The 21,474-nt window shown below is 40.0% G+C and overlaps 1 protein-coding gene across 2 annotated transcripts in view; it reads right to left on the bottom strand.

Moving 5' to 3' along the window:
• The window catches only part of zgc:101566 (Transmembrane protein 263-B-like), a 54,778-nt gene that overhangs the window by 31,717 nt on the left and 1,587 nt on the right, over positions 1–21,474 (bottom strand). The gene's annotated exons all lie outside the window — the stretch shown is intronic.

Genomic DNA, 21,474 nt, shown 5'->3' on the forward strand with positions numbered 1-21,474 from the left:
ATAATTCGCTCCAAAGCGGCACCTGAGGCATAATTTTCTTGAAGGTAGAGCTCCAAAGTTGGCTAAAATGACTGTTTTCCACAGGCCTCCTAAAGGTTTTGCTCTTAACATTAACATTCTTAACCATATGCCAGAGGAGGAAAGTAGTTACTGTAATCGAGCAGGGTTTTTTTTTTTGTGTATTTCTTTTGCTTTAATCTGTAATTTTACTTTTACATAAGTATGTTTTGTTAAAGGATTGTATTTAAATACATTTTAAATCATATCTGTTACTGAGTTTAAAAAAAAAAGAAAAAAAAAAATTTTTTACCTCAGAATCTACAGCACTGGTTGACAGGCAAAACTCATGTCAGGGCCTGAAGTGTTTTTGTTTTTTTGGAATTTTCATTTGTGAAGGTCTTCCTTTAATAAAAAAAATTATAAATAACTAGTTTGAGATTTATATCTTCTTGTTCTTTTATAAACTACGCTAGAATCGGTCGTTCCTTTTTATTTATGAGGATAAAAACAGTGTTTTGTTTGGTGCTTGGTGGTTTCTACTCATCACCAACATACAGTTCAGAATCAGTTCAACAGCAAGCAGAACATTTCGAGAGGAATAAATGATGGAAGAAACTCCAGACTCGAACTCGCCACAATACTTGTGACCTCATTTTAATGATCTTTTTTGAAGGTTTTGGGCTCCTGATCATTTGAATAATCATCACTCATTAATATCATTCTATTCATAGATTTTCAGACTAAGAGTAACATTACAGTCATTTTTACATAAACTGAGTTGATTAAACAAGAGTTCTGTGACAAAAATGATTATAGGAACATTATAGTTAGAATTAAACAACAGTACTTTGGATACTTAAGTAGATTTGAAGGCAAAAACTTTAGTACTTTTAATCAAATCATATTTTACCATAGTCTACTTTACTTTAATACATGGTTTGTGTACTTCATCCACAAAGCAGAAAACAGTCTTTATTTGTTTTTAAAAAGAGAACTAAATGCCTATAGTTTTACTGAGGGAAAAAAAGGTACCATGCAGACTGCACAAAGCAGGGCCATCTCTCACAGCGTTATGAGCATTAAAAAAAAAAAAAAACAAAAGCAGCCAAAAACTCCCCGTAAACAAAGGAGGCTATAACGTCATATTACATTACACTCGAGGGGCTAGAGCTTTCCTCAGGTGTACTGATACAAAATGTGCGGCAATTTCATCATTAACTGCTGCTTAAAACACCCAAACAGGAACCAGGAACTGCAGCTAAAACGCATTGTCAGGAAACGAGCAGAAAAAAAAGTGATATTTTATGTTGAAAAGACGTCTGCTAGTTTAAAGTCAATATATGCAGTGGATTATGTAAGTATTCAGCTCTACTTTGAACTTATCCACATTTTGCAGTATTGTGATTTCTAGAGCGTGTGTGCAATTTCAGTATTGTAGTACCACGTAAATACACAACAGTCAACCCCCCCATAATTCGCGGCTCAGAACTCGCGATTCGGAAAAATTCCCGGGTTCTCATTTGGAACCTAACTAACAGCAAGTTGCGGATCATCTTGCGATACCGAATGTTCAGGAACATTAGGGATAACTAACTTTTAAACTACGCTTTCATGAACTAATTTAATAAAAATGTTAAAAACACATTATAATGTCTAGATGAATTCACTAATTTTTTTTGGCGGATTTCCTTTTTTAGAACGTAACCCCAGTGAGTTCCGGGGGACCACTGAATTACGGATAAAAGTTTGTGGACAACAAACAAGAAGATTCTGATGCACATCCTATTCCACATTGTCCCTATTTGCTGTTATAATAACCTCAATTTTCTGTAAAGATGTTCCACTAGATTTTTGTTGGAGCTTAAAGGTTATCAGGTACATTATATGACCACTTTATGGCCATTACCTGTTGTAATAACCTCAGTTCTTCTGCGAAGATGTTTCACTAGTTTTTTGCAGGATTTGAAGGTGGCAATCTTTGCCCAAAAGTCACCCGAGCATAAGATTAGTTTTTGGCTCTCTGAAGATCCCATTCCATATTTAGACCCATTTGCTGTTACATAAAAATACTTTTACGTTTCACATATACACTACGGCACAGTGACATTCTTCCATGTCTCCACTAGTTCCTTTTTCGGTTATAATAACCTCCACTTTTCTGGGAGGATGTTCCACTAGATTTTGGAGTCTGATCGTGTTGTTTTGTGTGGGATTCATTCAGCCAAACTTGTGAACTTGAGGTGGCTTGGGGTGCAGTTCCAATTCATCCCAAAGGTATACAATAGGGTTGAGTTTAAAGCTCTACAGCAGTGGTCCCTAAACCCCGGGCCGCAGACTGGCACTGGTCCGTGGGTCAATTGCTCCTCGGCTGCACAGAAAGAAAACATAACTTACATTATTTCTGTTTTATTTATTATCTGATTCTGAACGGTTTTATTTTGGAAAATTATCGTATTCTCTCCGCCACATCTGTCTATGACTCACTCTTGATGCATGTCATGATGCCTCGGTCACATGTCTTACCTCCATCCTCTACCTTCTTAAAGGGGCTGCTCCGCCACTAACACATAATACATTACTGCTAAATTTAAACCCCCAAGCGAGCAAAATAAACAAACAACAACATGGATTTACGCTTATTATTATATTTAGAAAATACTAGTTTTTATGCCTGTCATATCATTTTAATTTGTTGAATTTTTTCGCCACACCTTAAAAATATTGTCCGACATTAAAACAGTCCGTGGCGCAAAAAAGGCTGGGGACCACTGTTCTATACCCTCTCAAGATCTTCTACTCCAACCCATGTAAAGCACAGCTTCATGCAGCTGGCTTTGTGTCATGCTGGAACCGGTTTGGATTTCCTATCTCACATGAAAATTGGATTCTAATGTATCCAAAGACATTCTCTGCAATTTTGTGCCTCCAATTTTGTGAAAAAAAAAAGAAGCCGATATGGCTGGAAAAGTCAGGTGTCCCAATAGTTTTGCCATAAAGAGTTCATCAAAGGGTCATCTTCTAAAAGATAGAGATTAGCAATTAAAAGTGAATTTTTAATATAATGTCCTAACATGCGAAACATAAATAAATATAAAACTTATTTTTAACTTCTAACGTACATACAAAAATGAGAAACGGCAAAGGAATAAAAAAAGAAGGAGAAAAGACAAGAGATTCATCAATCCTCCAAGAGCACTGCGCAGAGCCTGCAGTCAGAAGCTGCATGCCGTGGAAACGCCACTGCGAGGCGCATGATACTTTTTCCCCCCCGAGCGGATCACGTTTTGAGGAATAAAAATCGGGTGTGTCATTCTGCCCCACATCCTGACATTTCATCTGCACTGTTCCAGCTTTAAGGGCTGAGAAAGAATACAGCGAGTGTGTAGAGTCTCAGCCTGGAGAGCAGCGTCACGCTACTGGAAGTCCATTCGTAACGCTTAAACATTCCTTCCATAGCTCCTGTCATGATTTACAGACTTCCAGTTGAAGCGGAATAATCCCAAAGACGCTTCATCGTGTTAGGGTTCCGTCAGGTGTGTCACAGGGATGAGAATATTTCAATGTTTCTCCAAAATCTACCCAGAGACGTTGCTAGATCTTTAATTAATAAATACATTAAATATAAATGCTTCGGTTCATCAAGCAATTATGAAAAGCCAAGATTTTTATATGTTCATAATCATACTCATGTTAATGGCTAGGAATTTTCATTTGGCTAAATCTGGGTTGCAAAGGGGTGGAAAATTACAGGTAAATTTTAAGAAACTTTTTCATGGGAATTTTAACTTACCAGGAATTTAGAGGAATTCACGGAATTCTTTTTTCGAAATTAGCGGGAATTAATTCGAAAATATCGGAAATTTATATAAACAATTTACAAAAAAATTTAATAATTACACAAATCACTCAGTTGAGTCAAAGTGGAGATAAACTATGGTAAAATATTACTCCAGTAAAAGTAAACTTTTACTTGAGTAAAAGAACGAAAGTATTTATTTTTTATTTTAAATATTCCAAGTACTATGGATTTATTATGGCTATAATGTTCCTATTATTATTTTTGTCAAAAATAATTTGCTTAATCAACTCAGCAACTCACCAATCTACTAATAGAATGATATTAATGAGTCAAACACTGATTGATATCTGCTACATTAAAATGATCAGGAGCCCAAAACCTTCTTTTCAATTACTTGAAAAAATAGATAAATAAAAAAATTCACATAGATACTGGAATTCTATTGGTGTTGTGGCGAGTTCGAGTCTGGAGTTTCTTTCATCATTTATTCCTCTCAAAATGTTCTGCTTGCTGTTGAACTGATGCTGAACTGTATGTTGGTGATAAGTAGATACACCAAGTGCCAATCAAAACAAGTTCAAAACGGAGCGTGCGCTCGACACTGATTGGTGGATTACTGTGTGTTTCACCAGTTAATTGCAAGTAAACGACGGATCGACGGATTTAGCAAAATGTAGCCGAGTAAAAAAAGATCTGACTTTGAAATGTAGTGATGTTAAAGTCTCCTTAAATAGAAATACTTCAGTAAAATACAGATACATGAAAATACATGGCTTCTTAAAACACTAACGAATTACATTTACTTCCTTACTGTCCACCACTGGCAGTAAGTCTGCATGTGATTGATGAAAGTGTAGGTAAAAATTCAACTGAAACCGGATTAAATCTGGAACCAAGATTTTTTTTTTCAACTACATATAAGATCCCTGTAATTGGTTAACCTGCAATTATGAAAAGTTTATTCCTAGTAATTGCTATTAATTCCTGTTAATTCCCATGGCAAGTTTCCAGTCTCGAAAAGTCCTGAAAATTTGCATCAGCGGGCTGAATTAAGTCTTTAATAGATTTTTTTTTGTTAACAAAGAAAATTAAGTGGGCGAATTGACTGACATAGGACATCATCAGATGGCAGTGACTAGTTAAAGTAGCGATTTCCAAACTTTTTTTGTCCCACGGACCAGTTTCACAAATGGGGTGACTGTCTAACGCATAACTAACCGCAATAATGTGTGTATTACAGTACATTACTGTTATACATACGAGAGAAGTTTAAGTTAAAGCAGGAATTAATTTGACAGGTATAAAAATGGATGCTAGCATGGTGGTAATACATGAGGTAATAGGTAGCTAGCGTGTCCTATCACTGATAGGCGACGCACATGTCGCGGGTCGATCCTGGGACCGTTAATCAATGCACGCATGGACCAGTTTCTTGTAAAGGAAGGCGCAAAACCCACGAATATCTATAGGAGACTTCAAGCAGAATACGGTGATAAGACGCTCAGCCGCAGTAAGACTTTTGAATGGTGAAAAGGTTCTCGTGATGGTCGTGTTGGTTCCCTGATAATAAAGTGAAGCAGGATGGTCTATGATGGTTCAGGCATACTGACAAATCTTTCTATGCTAAAACTTTTAATGTGTTAGTTTAACGCTGGGATAAGTTCGTTCTTTCATTTTATAAACTCAAGTCCTGTTTTGACTTGAACGCCCCTCGTATTATATGATATATTATATTCTCATATACAGGGAGTGCAGAATTATTAGGCAAATGAGTATTTTGACCACATCATCCTCGTTATGCATGTTGTCTTACTCCAAGCTGTATAGGCTGGAAAGCCTACTACCAATTAAGCATATTAGGTGATGTGCATCTCTGTAATGAGAAGGGGTGTGGTCTAATGACATCAACACCCTATATCAGGTGTGCATAATTATTAGGCAACTTCCTTTCCTTTGGCAAAATGGGTCAAAAGAAGGACTTGACAGGCTCAGAAAAGTCAAAAATAGTGAGATATATTGCAGAGGGATGCAGCAGTCTTAAAATAGCCAAGCCTCTGAAGCGTGATCATCGAACAATCAAGCGTTTCATTCAAAATAGTCGACAGGGTCGCAAGAAGCGTGTGGAAAACCAAGGCGCAAAATAACTGCCCGTGAACTGAGAAAAGTCAAGCGTGCAGCTGCCAAGATGCCACTTGCCACCAGTTTGGCCATATTTCAGAGCTGCAACATCACTGGGTGCCCAAAAGCACAAGGTGTGCAATACTCAGAGACATGGCCAAGGTAAGAAAGGCAGAAAGTCGACCACCACTGAACAAGACACACAAGCTGAAACGTCAAGACTGGGCCAAGAAATATCTCAAGACTGATTTTTCTAAGGTTTTATGGACTGATGAAATGAGTGAGTCTTGATGGGCCAGATGGATGGGCCCGTGGCTGGATTGGTAAAGGGCAGAGAGCTCCAGTCCGACTCAGGCGCCAGCAAGGTGGAGGTGGAGTACTGGTTTGGGCTGGTATCATCAAAGATGAGCTTGTGGGGCCTTTTCGGGTTGAGGATGGAGTCAAGCTGAACTCCCAGTCCTACTGCCAGTTTCTGGAAGACACCTTCTTCAAGCAGTGGTACAGGAAGAAGTCTGCATCCTTCAAGAAAAACATGATTTTCATGCAGGACAATGCTCCATCACACACGCCCAAGTACTCACAGCGTGGCTGGCAAGAAAGGGTATAAAAGAAGAAAATCTAATGATATGGCCTCCTTGTTCACCTGATCTGAACCCCATTGAGAACCTGTGGTCCATCATCAAATGTGCGATTTACAAGGAGGGAAAACAGTACACCTCTCTGAACAGTGTCTGGGAGGTTGTGGTTGCTGCTGCACGCAATGTTGATGGTGAACAGATCAAAACACTGACAGAATCCATGGATGGCAGGCTTTTGAGTGTCCTTGCAAAGAAAGGTGGCTATATTGGTCACTGATTTGTTTTTGTTTGGTTTTGAATGTCAGAAATGTATATTTGTGAATGTTGAGATGTTATATTGGTTTCACTGGTAAAAATAAATAATTGAAATGGGTATGAATTTGTTTTTGTTGTTGCCTAATAATTATGCACAGTAATAGTCACCTGCACACACAGATATCCCCCTAAAATAGCTAAAACTAAAAACTACTTCCAAAAATATTCAGCTTTGATATTAATGAGTTTTTTGTGTTCATTGAGAACATGGTTGTTGTTCAAATTAAATCCTCAAATAAAATTAATCCTCAAAAATACAACTTGCCTAATAATTCTGCACTCCTGTATATATATATATGATTATATCATTATTCATTAAATTGTTACATAAATAATGAAAATATAACTCCACTCACCATAATGCAGAATCTGTCATAATGCGAGCTTCATTCAAAACTACCACTGAAACAAGTGCATAAAATTAGCTTCTTTTAGAACACGCAAAAATGCTAATTATATTAAAACGTTTTTTTTATTTTTTCGGTGTGGCCCAGTACCAATTTATGCTCGGCCCCGTTTGGGTCCGTACCAATTTTTTGGGGGATACCTAGGGTAAAGGCCCTGCGTTAGGCACAATTTCTTAAAATTTGCCAATTTTATGTTTCCCTGATTAATTTATTCTTTTAATTTCCCAAAGCACAGAGTAATATCTTTGCTTATTGAATTGTCTGTCTGTGCTGGGCTTCTGCTGATTTCACCCCCCCCCCCCCCCTTAAAAACAGACAACAAGCACGTTGACTTTTCTTTCTTCTTTTTTTTTTACACACTCAAGCTGTTAGCTGTCCTCTTTAAACCGCTCCATGCTGCACATTTGGTCAACAGAACGAATCGGTGAATCAGTGTGAACAGATCATTTAACTGAACAGATCATTTAACTGATTTAAACAAGCAAAATGCCGCCTACAGCAAAACCCAGCCGCCAGTTTCCCCTTCACTCCTTTACCCATTTGCACGTGTGTCTATGTGCACTGTGTATCAAATATATGCATGAATGCGTTCTGGTGTACGACAAACTAATAAGACATTTTAAAATTGTATGCAAGTATATAATTAGTATTTAGATTTACAGTATTTTTATATCATTATAATGTATAATTATATAAAATAATTTTTAGATAATTATATTTTATATATTTTTATATAGTTCGGAATAATTCAAAACAGAGTTTGTACTAATAAATGACTAAAAATTGGTTGAAAAACTATTTTATTGTTGTTTTATTTGAATAATAAACACCCCTCACATATGAAACTAAAATTGACAAGTGAAACTTGGATAAATTGTACAGTAGTCAATGTGCAGTTTGTACAACAGTACAGATTTACTGTCCTCTAAAAATAACAACATACAGCCATTATTCTGTAAATAACTGGCAGCAAAAGTTAGTACACCCTTAGTGAAAACAGCTGTATCCATGCAAAGCCAGGTGTCCTATTCACCATGTTCACGTCTGCTTGACAGGACCATACGAGTTTGTGTATCTTGTATTAGAGCAGTTCTAAATCTGGTGCTTTGAGTACAATTCTCTCATGGCAAAGACTCAGGATTTGAGAATTAGAATTGTTGCTCTCCACAAAGATGGCCGAGGTAATAAGATCAGTATCACACTGAAACGGAGTTACAGTACAGCAAACAAAAACTTTGCAGAAGAAAACCTGTCCAAGAGCATGAATTACTGGAACCATGTCCTGTGGTCTAATAAGACTAATATAAACTCGTTTGGCTCAGATGGTGTCCAGCATGTGTGGTGAATCCCTAGTGAGAAAAACCAAGAAAATTGTGTCTTGCTTACAAGCATGGTGGTGGCAGCATCATGGTCTGAGGCTGCATGAGTGCTGCTGGTACTGTGGAGCTGCAGTTCATTGAGGGAAACATGGATTCCAACATGTACTGCGACATTCTCAAGCAGAACATGATGCCCTCCGTTCCTTAACTGGGCCACACTGAAGTTTTCCAACATAAAAATGACCCCAAAAACACAAGTTTACAACTGCTTTGCTGAAAAAGGTGAAGGTGATGGAGTGGCCAAGTATGTTTTCAGACCTGAACCCTATTGAGCACCTGTGGGGGATCCTAAAGCAGAAGGTGGAGAAGCGCCATGTGTTTAACATCCAGCGGCTCCGCGATGTCATTATAGAGGAGTGAAAGAGGATCCCAGCAACAACCTGTGCAGCTCTGATGAATTCCATGTCCAGGAGGATTAAGGCAGTGCTTTGACACAGTTTGGACACAGTTTTGATATGTTCATTAGGGGTGTACTCACTTTTGTTGCGTTATTTAGACAATAATGGCTGTATGTTGTATTTGTTGAGTTATTTATAGTAAATCTGTACTGCTGTACAAACTGCACATTGACCACTTTAAAATATAGCAGTTTCATTTATATATATTATATATAAAATGTATTTTTCTTTAAGAAATACTAAAATGGTTGCTAAAACGTGAGGGGTGCACTTACTTTTGTGAGATACTGTGTCTGTCTGTCTATGATATTAAGAAATATTTTGATACATATTGCGTATTGTAGAAATGCCCTGAATGATATGATTTCGCCTCGGCACCCATACTGGGCTACACGTTACACCGTTCTGCTCATAGCTCACAGTTTCTTGTTATTTCATCACTTATCTAACACAGATTTTCCGTAATTTTGGCACGTTGTGGGTTAAGAAGCAATGTTTGTTTTCACGAAGCAGTTTTTAATAGTTGGCCGGGACCCCACGCCTCTCCCCAAACGCTTTCTCTGTAAACACTTTGTCTTGCAGAACAGATTTGCGCAGAATGCTGATGAGCAGGAAAAGAGCGAGTCGTGAAGAAAAATGAACTTCGCACTCATCTTGCAGGAGATTTGGCTGCAGCTCTGCTTGTGTCGGTGAATAGCAGATGTAACCATGGACACGCGGGGGGTCTCGAACCTCGTGCATTCCTCCTTTCCTCCGTCCTGCACGGAGGTGTTTATGACAAAGCGTCTGAATACTTCTGACTGGCTCTCGGTGGAATCACTTCCCCCATGGGAATGAACGCCAGGTACCATTAGGTTCTCTGCTAGCAGGCGAGACATGAGTGCAGGGAGGACAAGAAGACATCTCACACAGCTTGGAAAAAAAATCCTGACACTTCTGTCGGACCCTCATTTGTCCGATATTAGCACACGGTAGAGGGAAAGAAAGAGAGCGAGAGAGAGAGAGATGAAGGGAGAGTTTGCATCGTCATTATTTTCTAAATAAAGAAAGAAGAAACATCACAAGCAATGAGACAAGGAATAAAATAGAAAGAGAGAGAGAGAGAGAGAGAGAGAGATAGAGAGATAGAGAGATAGAGAGATAGAGAGATAGTGTGTGTGTGTGTGTGTGTGTGTGTGTGTGTGTGTGTGTGAGAGAGAGAGAGAGACAGAGGGAGAGAGAGAGAGAAGGGGAAATGTAGAAGAGATTGCGTTGGCATTATTTTCTAAATAAAGAAAGAAGAAACACGATAAGAAATGAGACAAGGAATAAAAAAAGACTGCATGAGAGAAAGAGAGAGAGAGGACGTATAGAGAGAGAGAGAGCGCTCCGCGGAAGAAGAGGGATAAAGGAGACCTAGAGATAAAGTCAAATGTCAGCATGAATAAACACAAAGAGCAGGTAAAGAGGGAAAAGACACACAGTGTGTAACTACCACACACACATCACAACTAACAGGGATAAAAAGAGAGAGAGAGAGAGAGAGAGAGAATATTGTACTGTTCCAAACATAATTCTATCCAATTACTGCCCTCTCACACAATTCTCTCCATTTAGAGTAGACATCGGCAAGACTCTGAAAAGACAGATAAATGGAAAGAATGAAAAAAAATTTTAGATTGGGAGAGGAGGAAGAGTCTGAAACGGAAGAAAGTTGAGTGAAAAAAGAGAGAGAGAGAGAGTCTAAGAACAGAGTGATGGGGGAAGAATCTAAAAACAGAAAGTGTGTTGAGAGTAAAAAGGGAGAGAGACAGAGGGAGGAAGGGAACGTGGAAAAGGGATGGAGAAATAGTGTGAAGAGAGAGACAGAGAGAGAGAGAGAGAGAGGGAGAGAGAGAGAGAGAGAGAGAGAGAGAGAGAGAGAGATGGACATGGAAATGGAGTCTTCACACACATTCCTGCACCCTGTCCTTATCATGACACGAGTGGAGGTGAGAAGAACGGATAAACACGTTCTACCTTTTTTCAGGCGAGAGCTTGTCACCTTTGTGCCATTACTGTCTGAGAACAGTTCATTCAAGTGTAGGAGGCGTGGCCTCTGATTCAGTTTAGGTGAAGGAGGCATGGTTTCTGGAACAGTCAGTTCAAGTGAAGGAGGTGTGGCTTCTGTGTCAGTTAGTTCAAGTGAAGGAGGTGTGGCTTCTGAGTCAGTTAGTTCAAGTGAAGGAGGTGTGGCTTTTGAGTCAGTTCAAGTGAAAGAGGCGTGGTTTCTGGAACAGTTCAAGTGAAGGAGACGTGGCCTCTGGGTCAGTTAGTTCAAGTGAAGGAGGCGTGGTTTATGGAACAGTCAGTTCAAGTGAAGGAGGTGTGGTTTCTGAGTCAGTTAGTTCAAGTGAAGGAGGTGTGGCTTCTGGAACAGTCAGTTCAAGTGAAGGAGGTGTGGCTTCTGAAACAGTCAGTCCAAGTGCAGGAGGTGTGGCATCTGAATAAGTCAGTTCAAGTCAAGGAGGTGTGGCTTCTGAATAAGTTAGTTCAAGTCAAGGAGGCCTAGTTTTTGTCGTCAGTCAGTATAAGTGAAGGAGGCGTGGCCAAACATTTAAAAGATGGAAAGCTGTGATCTCAGTCATTTTGACTGGCATGACCGTTGGATCTGAACAGGTTCACAAACTGGTTGTTTGATGATCAGAAGAAATCAGACAGCATTAACCCCCCCACCAAAACACACTCACACACACACACACACACACACACACACACACACACACACACACACACACACACACATTGAGCAGTCTTGAAGTTCAGCCTCAGAGTTTATTCCCCACCTAAAGTCCCCTCTTTGGCTGATAAAGCAGACGGTGTGAGCCTCAGCCCTGAGTGTGTGTGTGTGTGCGACACCGCAGTGTGACTGTGTGGTTAATGGATGAGAAGCTGCAGGAATTTTCCTACAGTTCAGCAGAAAGCACCATAATCACACAGATTTCCCAGAGAGCTCAAAAAAACCCCAACCATAAACTGTGAACTCGGAAATGATTTGGACAGTAATGCATGCGTGTTTATTCTGGCTCGGTGCTTTCACTCCCAACGTGATCAGCTTTGTATGCTGCGTACGAACAAATCAAAACATTTTATGACGCTATTTTGCCAGGACATCAATTTCCCTCCTACTGGAATGATTTTAGAGAACATGATAGTTTTGATGGTTTTGCTGCGGCTGCATTCTGGACTCATTTGTTGTTGTTTTTTTGCTGTATGTTTAAAGTTTTAAGCTGTTTTCAAGCACAGCAGTTGTTTAATGCACTGTTGTTCAATGTAACTAGTAACGGATAAAAACTGCAGTGCATCATTCTGCAATCGATAAAAAAGGAAATCAGACCAATTAGTTACACCCTTTCATGTAATGTTCTTTATTTACAATTGTTCACAATTTATGATTCATTTCTGTTTTCCTTTGATGTGAACACTTTTCTGTCCAAAATCACATTTTGTATTGTCATATTTCTTCTATTCTCTGAGAACTTCTTTGAATACAAAACAAAGTTTATTACAATTTATGATCACAGCTGCCGTTCTGGTAGGACTACTGCATATTTTCCCATTTGAAAAGGTAAGGGAAAGAGGTGTGACCTCGTGGTTGTCAGTTCAAGTAAAGGGGGCGTGGACTCAGAGCTGGTCAGGTCAAGTGAATTAGGTGTGACCCTTGGGTCTGTCAGATCAAGGGAAGGAGGTGTAGCCTCGGTGGTCAGTTCAAGTGCAGGGGGTGTGGCCTCTGGTTCAATTAGTTCAACTGAAGGAGGAGAGGCCTCTGGGTCTGTCAATTCAAGTGAAGAATTTGTGGCCTCGGTGTCTGTCAAATCATAGGAAGGCGATTTAGCCTTGTCCGTCAGATCAAGTGAAGGAGGTGTGGCCTCTGGTTCAGTTAGTTCAACTAAAGAGGGCGTGGCCTATAGGTCCACCAAATCAAGTGAAGACGTAGCCTCTGGGTCCACCAAGTCAAGGAGGCGTGGCCTCTGGGTCTGCCAATTCAAGTGAAGGAGGCGTGGCATCTGGGTAGGGAAGTTTAAGTGAAGAAGGCATGGCCTCTGGGTCTGTCAGTTCAAGTGAAGGAAGCGTAGCATCTGGGTAGGGAATTTTAAGTGAAGAAGGCGTGGCCTCTGGGTCTGTCAGTTCAAGTGAAGGAGGCGTGGCATCTGGGTAGGAAAGTTTAAGTGAAGGAGGCGTGGCCTCTGGGTAGGGAAGTACAAGTGAAGGAAACGAGGCCTCTGGGAAAGTTAGTTGAAGTGAAGGACACGTTCTCTAGGTCACTTATTATAAGTATAGGAGGCTTGGCTTTTGAGTCTGTTAGCTCGAATTAAACAGGTGTGTTCTTTGTTCTGGTCAATTTTAATAAAGGAGTTATAAGCTGTAATATTGTATTAAACTTTCTTGTATTATTCATCCTTATTCTAAAAAAAATAAATAAAGAAAGATGAAATTTGCACTCTTGGCTCTCTTAGCCTGTGCCATAATGGCAGATGAAAATGTTGACCATATAGTAACTCAGTATCTGCCCTCTCTGCCTCTCCCAGTAATCCATCACCAGACTCGTACCCTGTGAACGCTGCATATGCCGTTGTGGCATCTTTCTGCCCGAGGCAAAAAAAAAAAAAAAAAAAAAATTATAAAAAATACAGACTCAGGCCGAAAACACAGGTGGACGCTGTGCCTCGCACCTCGTCCGGCCCACCAGCCCATCCATCATACTTTCACAGAGCATCACACACGCTGCGGCACACACACATCCATGTGCACTGGATCTGTCAGGATGATGGAGTGGCTCACACGGCCCCCAGCAAACAGGACACAAGCAGGAAAAGTCAATAAAAGCTTCATTTCGCTCTATTATTAGCTCATCCGAATGTCGAAGTCCTCTTCGGTAGTGGTTCGTAACAGGATGCTGCAGACCGTGAGGGTTCGTTTAATATCAGCGCACTTTTTTAAAGAACATGTCGCTCAACAACACTAGCGTTTATATTAAGGATTAGTGGACAATGCTAATGTACGCTATTGTAACTGCACCAAATGGCTATTAAAGGTAAAAAAATTCGATCTTATGACTTCCTTTGTGTGTGTGTGTGTGTGTGTGTGTGTGTGTGTGTGTGTGTGTGTGTGTGTGAGAGTGTGTGTGTGTGTGTGTGTGTGTGTGTGTGTGTGTGTGTGTGTGTGTGTGGCAGCTGGCTTTCAGAAGGCGAATGTGAATGAAAATGAGAAAATAACGTTAAAAGAATGGCTGAATCTCTGGTGCCATCTTAATGAATGTTTTGGAGCCTATTAGCATGAGTGGATCGTTAGAGGAACCCACGGAAAACCAAGGAATAAAGCAAACAAAAACAACAAAAATGAAAATAAGACATTAAATAAGTGAAAAGAAATACAACATTTTGTACAACCACGTATACATCATATTAAAAGTTGATTGATAGTGGATTGTAATTGCCGATTAAAAAAAATACCATTTAATCAATTAATAGTTTTTAAAATGAATTAAAAAAATTAAACATTCCATGTGAAATAGTACTGAACTTTATAACAAACATAAAAAAAAGTACTGAATCATGAAAATGTGCTAAAGAAAATAAATATGTATATATTCATTAATATAATTATATAATGAATAAATTCTAAATAATAAATATAATACAGCGCTCTCCGTGCAGTGCGCGGTCTCGCGTGTAAAAAAAAAAACAGCACATGACATCAGCGATTCGCCTCTAGAGGTCGCTCTCGTATTGACAGTGGACAGGAAGCTGGAAAAAATCTGTATGGATTTTTTACCGATAACCGATCGTAAAAACAAGTGCACAAAACTAGGTCCATGAAGATATGCTTTACATGAGAGGTCGAACAAAAGATTTTAGCGATACCGCTAGCAAGGTTGGATCACACCTCCCGATAACCGATTAATCGACCAGAGAAAAAAAATAAAAATAAAAACAAACATAACACTCTATGTTAAATAGTACAAAATATAAATATTTTGGAAAATTTAAGTCGTGCATTTAAACGAAATAAAAAGTAACACTCCGAATAAAGCTACATCCAAAACGAATAAAGAAAACACACTTCAACAAACAGCTTGTAGTATCAGTGACTCGTCTCTAGAGGTCGCCTCTAGAGGCCAAAAAATGGAGAGAAAATGTGAATTTTCAAACTAAAATGTATTATTTGGAACATGACCTTAGTGTTGCTCTTTAGTAAAGAAAAAAAAGGGCTTCTTATCCGATTAATCGATGGAATAATCGGTAGAATATTCGATCGCTAAAATAATCAATAGCTGCAGCCCTAACAGGGGTTTTGAAAATTGTATTGAAAATTTCATGCATTACTTTCAAAGACATCCGTTACAATTGTGTGCCTCGAATTTGAAGTTTTGAAAAGCACATATGGCTGAAAAGGTCAGGTGTCCCAATACTTTTGTCCATATCAGCTGGTAGCCATGACGTTTAAGCTGAAAGAATCTGAACCTTGAGATCTTTCCGACGGCGTGCTCACCAGTTTTTTTTTTTTTACATATCGGCGTGAATGAGGATTTATTTAACGCAGCACAGAGGTGCACAGCGGGACTCGAAGTTCCTCGACGAGGCGGAGAGAGCGGTGCGGCGTTCCGCACGTGCCAATTACTTACGCCTACGCGACGTTTCAAATACCCGTTCCTGACAGGTGCGTCTTTTGGAAACATCCATGAAGAGAACATGAGATCGACAGAAAAACAAAGCCAGTTAAAGTAAGAGAAAAATGCTAATATGCCAGACGGAGTAACAGGAAGCGTCTGTTTTACACCTCGACTTTTCCACACCTCGATCCCTTCATCCGAGCATATAATCAGAGATGCAAACAAAGCCGAGACGTCTTTATGAGGGCGCTCTTTCAGAGAGCCAGGTAAAAGCAGCGTGCTTTCGAATATGATTCCTGCCCCCGTGTGAAACATGCGAAATGAAATACGTGCGAAATATATGCTCACACCCGGTCTCTGTTTTTTCCATCCTCGTAACGTTCGTGCCTTTTAATGGCTAGCACCTGCTACTGACTGGATGAGCGTGATAACGAGAAATGCAAGTCGGTGCAGAGGAAAACAAAAATACAACGAGACCTATATTCTCTGTGTAATCTGCCCTAGCATTAGCATGCTAGCAATCCCCTGACCTCTGGCTCCCACATGTGTCGGTCATGACTGGATCTAGTGTTGGAGTAAGCGACAGGAAATGATCTCGCCTTCTGCCTGCGTCATTTTGTTTTATTGTTTTCGTAAGTAAACTGATCGAGCCAGGTGAAAGTTGGATATTTTGTATTAAGGTCCTCCTGTTACCCACCAAAACCTGTTGTGTTGGCAAAGCACAGAACGACCTCATTACCAACCCGGGAGAGCCAGAGTGAGAAAAATAGCAAGTGTGAGCTCCATTAGCTCACACTACACCTCTGCACGGATATATACACTAATGAGTGTGAGGGAAAGACAGACTGAGAGAAAAACCAAAAGAGATAAAGTGACTGACAGAAACTGGAAGAAAAACAGACTGACAGAAAGACTCACAGAGACAAATATATAGCGAGAGAGACTGACAGAGAGACAAACAGATACAGACTTATAGAAACAAACTTACAGAGCGACACAGGGAGACAGACATAAAGAGAAAGATTCACAGAGAGAGACAAGAGAGAGAGAGAGAGAGATACTTTCAAAGAGACAGACAGAGAGAGAGTGAGTCTAAAAGAGAGACAGATTTACAGAGAAACAGAGAGAGAGAGAGAGAGACTAACAATGAAAGATAGACTTAGAGACATACTTTCAAAAGAGAGACAGACTTACAACAGACAAAGTGAGTCTGAAAGTAAGACAGATTTACAAAGAAACAGAGAGAGACAGACAGAGACAGTGTGAGACTAAGCGCAAGACAGATGGACAGACAGACAGAGATACAGACTGAGACAGAGAGAGAGACAGGCAGAGTGAGAGACAGATTCAGACTGAGAGCGAGACAGACTGAGACAAGGAGAGACTGAGAGAGAGACAAACAGATAGAGAGAGACAGACTGACAGAGACTTACAGACACATACATACTGACAGACAGAGACAGACAAAAAGACAAAAGAAAAACTGACAGAGACAAGAGGCTAATGGTTGATAGTCGCTGCTGACAAATAACCGACAAACAGAGACGGACAGAAAGATGGAAGGAAAAAAAAAAAAAAGCTTGCCAGACAGCAGACATATAAATAAATACAGTAAAGAAAAAAATTCCAAACGACAATCAAGCAGACAGATGAGTTCAAATTCAGACAAACAGACAGACTGAAACAGGAAGAGAAAGCGAGACCGACATGCAGCTAGCAAAAATAAATAACACGCAGATTGTCCTGGTGAAATCTTGACAGGACGACAGACGGGAGTTTTTCCTTCATTCTTCGAAACACAATGCTAATTCAATGCTAACTACTTCAAAAAGAAAAAACACGACAGCGTCCGATCTCGTTGCACAATGTCAAACAGGCTCAAGCGAATATCTTCGAGCGCCAAGTCACATGACCAATCAGGAGCCAGACGGCAGGGGACTGTCCTCATTTAGAAGGAAGAACGACAGCGGCTGTGTTCTGGCAGAGCAGCCAGTCGGATCCGTATGACAGAGCAGGAACACGGTGTGTTTATTTCCCCTCAGAGTGTGACGACGTGTTCAACAAAGACGTTCGTTCGCGATACTTCAAAAAAATTTTAAATAATGCCTTTTTTGTTTTTTAATGTGGCCTTTGCTTCTCGAATGGACAAAGTTACACATCAGACGAACGTCTAGACGAATAAGACGAAGGCACACGGCGACGCTTAATGAATGTAGGTTGCAGCACATCATCGTTACATAACAGCTGTCTGACAGCAACTGTGGGAAAATGAAACTTCGCTGCACTCTGAGTAATAAATACGCTACATTATTTACCGTAGAATAAAAAAAAAAATTCCTAAATTTATCCACTAGGGCATCCAAACTTTTCCACAAAGGGTCGGTGTTCGTGCCGGTTTTCATTCCAACATCCGACATAGTCATGCTGGAACAGGTTTGTCCTGGAACTTCTTCCAGACTTCAGGGCTTAGGAGGACTTTAGAGCTCATGGTACATGACGGAAAACTCGGACATCAACACTTAAGACTTCGACAACCATAGAATAGTCTACAGCACACCACAGGATGGGATGTGACCTCATGAAAATTGGGAGCTTAGGCACTTGATTCTGGATTGAAGGTTACAAGTTCAAATTCCTGCACCACCAAGCTGCCACTGTTGGGCCCTTGAGCAAGGCCCTTAACCCTCTCCTGCTCAGCTGTAAGTCACCCTGGATAAGGGTTTCTACAGCATCACCTTCACTCATCCTAAAGCGATCCTATTTTCATTTGTACACCATTCACCTGCAGATTATTGCCCTGTTTTCCTTCAAGAAGAGAATTAAATCTGATCACAAAGCCGCCTGGTTTACTTCTGCGTGCCGATGTTGACTCGAAGCGTCCGGCAGCTAATGAACTTTCGCTTGAGTTAATGAAATAATGCAAAAGCTCTGAAGATAGTGATAGGAATTCATACAACACTAATGAACCGAGAAAAAAAACAAAAAAAGTGCACGATTGGTACAAGCCGGTTCCATGCATTGCCTCCTGCAAACACATACTGCCACCTGGTGCAAAGAAACAATATTACATACTGTAGACTACATAAAAAAGGTTTGTGGACACCTGACCATATTCTGGATCCTAGAACAAGTTTGGGTCTCCTTCATTTATAAACTACCGTATCCAAAGACGTCCTATACATTTAATTGCCTTCAAATTTGTGGTGAGTTTGGGAAAGAACCACATATAGCTATTAAAACGGCTGCCCCAATATTTTTAACCTCCCATATAGCTTATTTCCTCATTAAGCATTAGTTTAGTCAGCGAGAATCCTTTGATCACTGCGTTTGCAATCAGTATTAGGCTTCAAACCGAGAGATCTGACAAAGTCGAATGCACAGGGGACATGCATGTTCGAGCCGCCGGATTCATTCTGTACGCGTCCTAGAAACTTGTGTAAGAGGATCTATACAGATCCAGGAAACGTGTAGTCAGATTTTTTTTTCCTCATAAGTGCCCCCCCTTTAAATATAGCTTTGCATCAAACATATATAAAAAATATTGAATATTAAATCTTTAAAGGGGACAAAACACAGAGTTTCGCTTTAATCTAATGCTGAATATCTTAAATATCTATACAATGATATTGCAGCCTTCATATCTCCAGAGTCTTAAGTTGGATCTGATCTATAAAAGAAACATACAGCACCTGAAGGCGGGGCGTGGGCTAAAGAGTCGCGAGCACGTGCAGCTTTTGCGTAGCAATCGTCTGTGACGTCGCTATAAATAAAGCAGGAACAGAAAATTTACAAATGAACTGCGGCCAACAATCAGATCCAGCCGTACAGATCTGATCCGGAATCAGATCCGGAGTCTGAAATTGTACATCGAGAACGACAGATAACTACAGCAAGACACGTCTATATGACAAGTACATAAAAAGGATCTACTTCCCTCATATCCACAAACACACTCGCTCAGACGAAGTGTGGTGAAGCATGGTGGTGGGTGTGCTTCTGCTCTGGTGTCTGTGTGTGGAACTCTACAAGGGCCAAAACTTTCCGAAACCAGAAGGAGAGTATTTAAAAACAGAAATACTCCATCATACGTCCACCCACGTCACGTCCGGTCCACACGCTGGTAGCGGAAGAACGTGATGCTGCAGGGCTTTACTCTGTCCACCACTCTCTAATTTTACACTTCAACCATATATAGCTCACGCAGTACACAGTGAAATGAGGCAACATTTCTCCAGATCCATGTTGCTACATAAAATAACAAAGAGCTACATCACACCACATAGAGCTACATGCAGGACTCCTAAAGGAGTTCAGGAGTAAAGTAAGTCATGCACCGAAGGCATTTGGCAGATGCTCTTATTCAGAGAGACTTTCATATAACTCATTTATTGCTCAGGCACCAAGAAGTGGCTCCTTGGTGTGACTGGGATCTAAACTCATGACTTATGGATCCAAAGTCAAATACATTTACCACTAAGCTACCACCCCTTCCCACCTCGTCCATATGCTCTCCTCAAAACAGCTTCCAAAGCCTTTCCTTTAAAGTCATTACATCAATGCCGTCGTGCTTCTCATTTCCTAGATTGCCAGCTAGCCAAGAGTAACTTTTTGCCATAAACTTGTACACCTGCATCGCTTTCAACATTTTCTGTCACCCAACAATGGCAGCTTGGCATTGCTGGGGCTTGAACCTTCACCCTTCTGGCCAGGAACCCAGAGCCATTCAACTACTACTTCATCTCTTAACCATTAGTTACATTCAAAGGGAGTCCATTTGCATAGAATCCATTGATATGAATGTAGTGTACGAATTTAGCTTAGTGGATAAAATGGATTGGATTTATATTTGGAAGGTCATGGGCTCAAAACCCAGCACCACCAAGCTGCCACATGAGCTGTGCCCTTGAGAAAAAACCTTAACCCTTAATTGTTTATTTGTAGAGGTCGACCGATAGTGGATTTTACCGATACTGATAGCTAGGTCTGATTGTACTTTCCAATAATTGAAAAGTAAAACTGTAAAATTGTACTGAAATTTATATATAAAAAAAAAATGTATTAATAATTAAATAAATAAAATTAAAAATGCGCTAAATGAAATAAACATGTATATATTAATTCATAAATATTATTATATTATTTAAAAATTATAAATGATACGCATAATATAGTGCTCTCTGTGCAGCCCGCAGTCACGCATGTATAAAACAACCTTCTCAGCCAATATTGCAACCCGGAAAAACTATCAGTATGGGTTTTTGCCAGCAATCAAATATCGATGCTGATTAATGGGTCGACCTCTACTCAGCTGTATTACTGAGATATCTGTAAGTCTCTCTGGACACGGATGGCTGACAAATGCCATAAAAGTAAACATATGGATTTCTCATTAAAACCATTCAGAGTCTCTAGAACATGGGGAAGCTTTGAAACACGGCCTGGTCATTACCCTGTGATGTTTCCATCAAATCTAATTTTTTTCTCTCCTACCATATAAATGCTGCTAATCTCATGCCGTGAAGTGAATGCTAGTTGAAACCAATGCCAGAACTACAGAACCTACACGGTTTTCACGGCTTTCCTTTTATAAGAACACCTGCAGCAGTGTGAGAAACTTGTGTGTGATAGATATTAGATCGCCAATATACATGTTAGTTCCTGTCCTGTTCATGTTCCAAACCGATTCCTGCCTAAACACTGATCTCGGTCTTCGCAGGACGAACCTCATCTTATAGCTCGTGGCTGTTGAACGCTTTATTTGCTCTAAAACTAGTTGCAAGATCACAATCGAAAGTTACACATGGATAAAAAATTGCAGGAATTTCACATTAAAGTGTAAGCTGTCCAAT

Source organism: Silurus meridionalis, chromosome 5, assembly GCF_014805685.1.
Source record: "Silurus meridionalis isolate SWU-2019-XX chromosome 5, ASM1480568v1, whole genome shotgun sequence".
In the NCBI taxonomy this organism is placed as follows: domain Eukaryota; kingdom Metazoa; phylum Chordata; class Actinopteri; order Siluriformes; family Siluridae; genus Silurus; species Silurus meridionalis.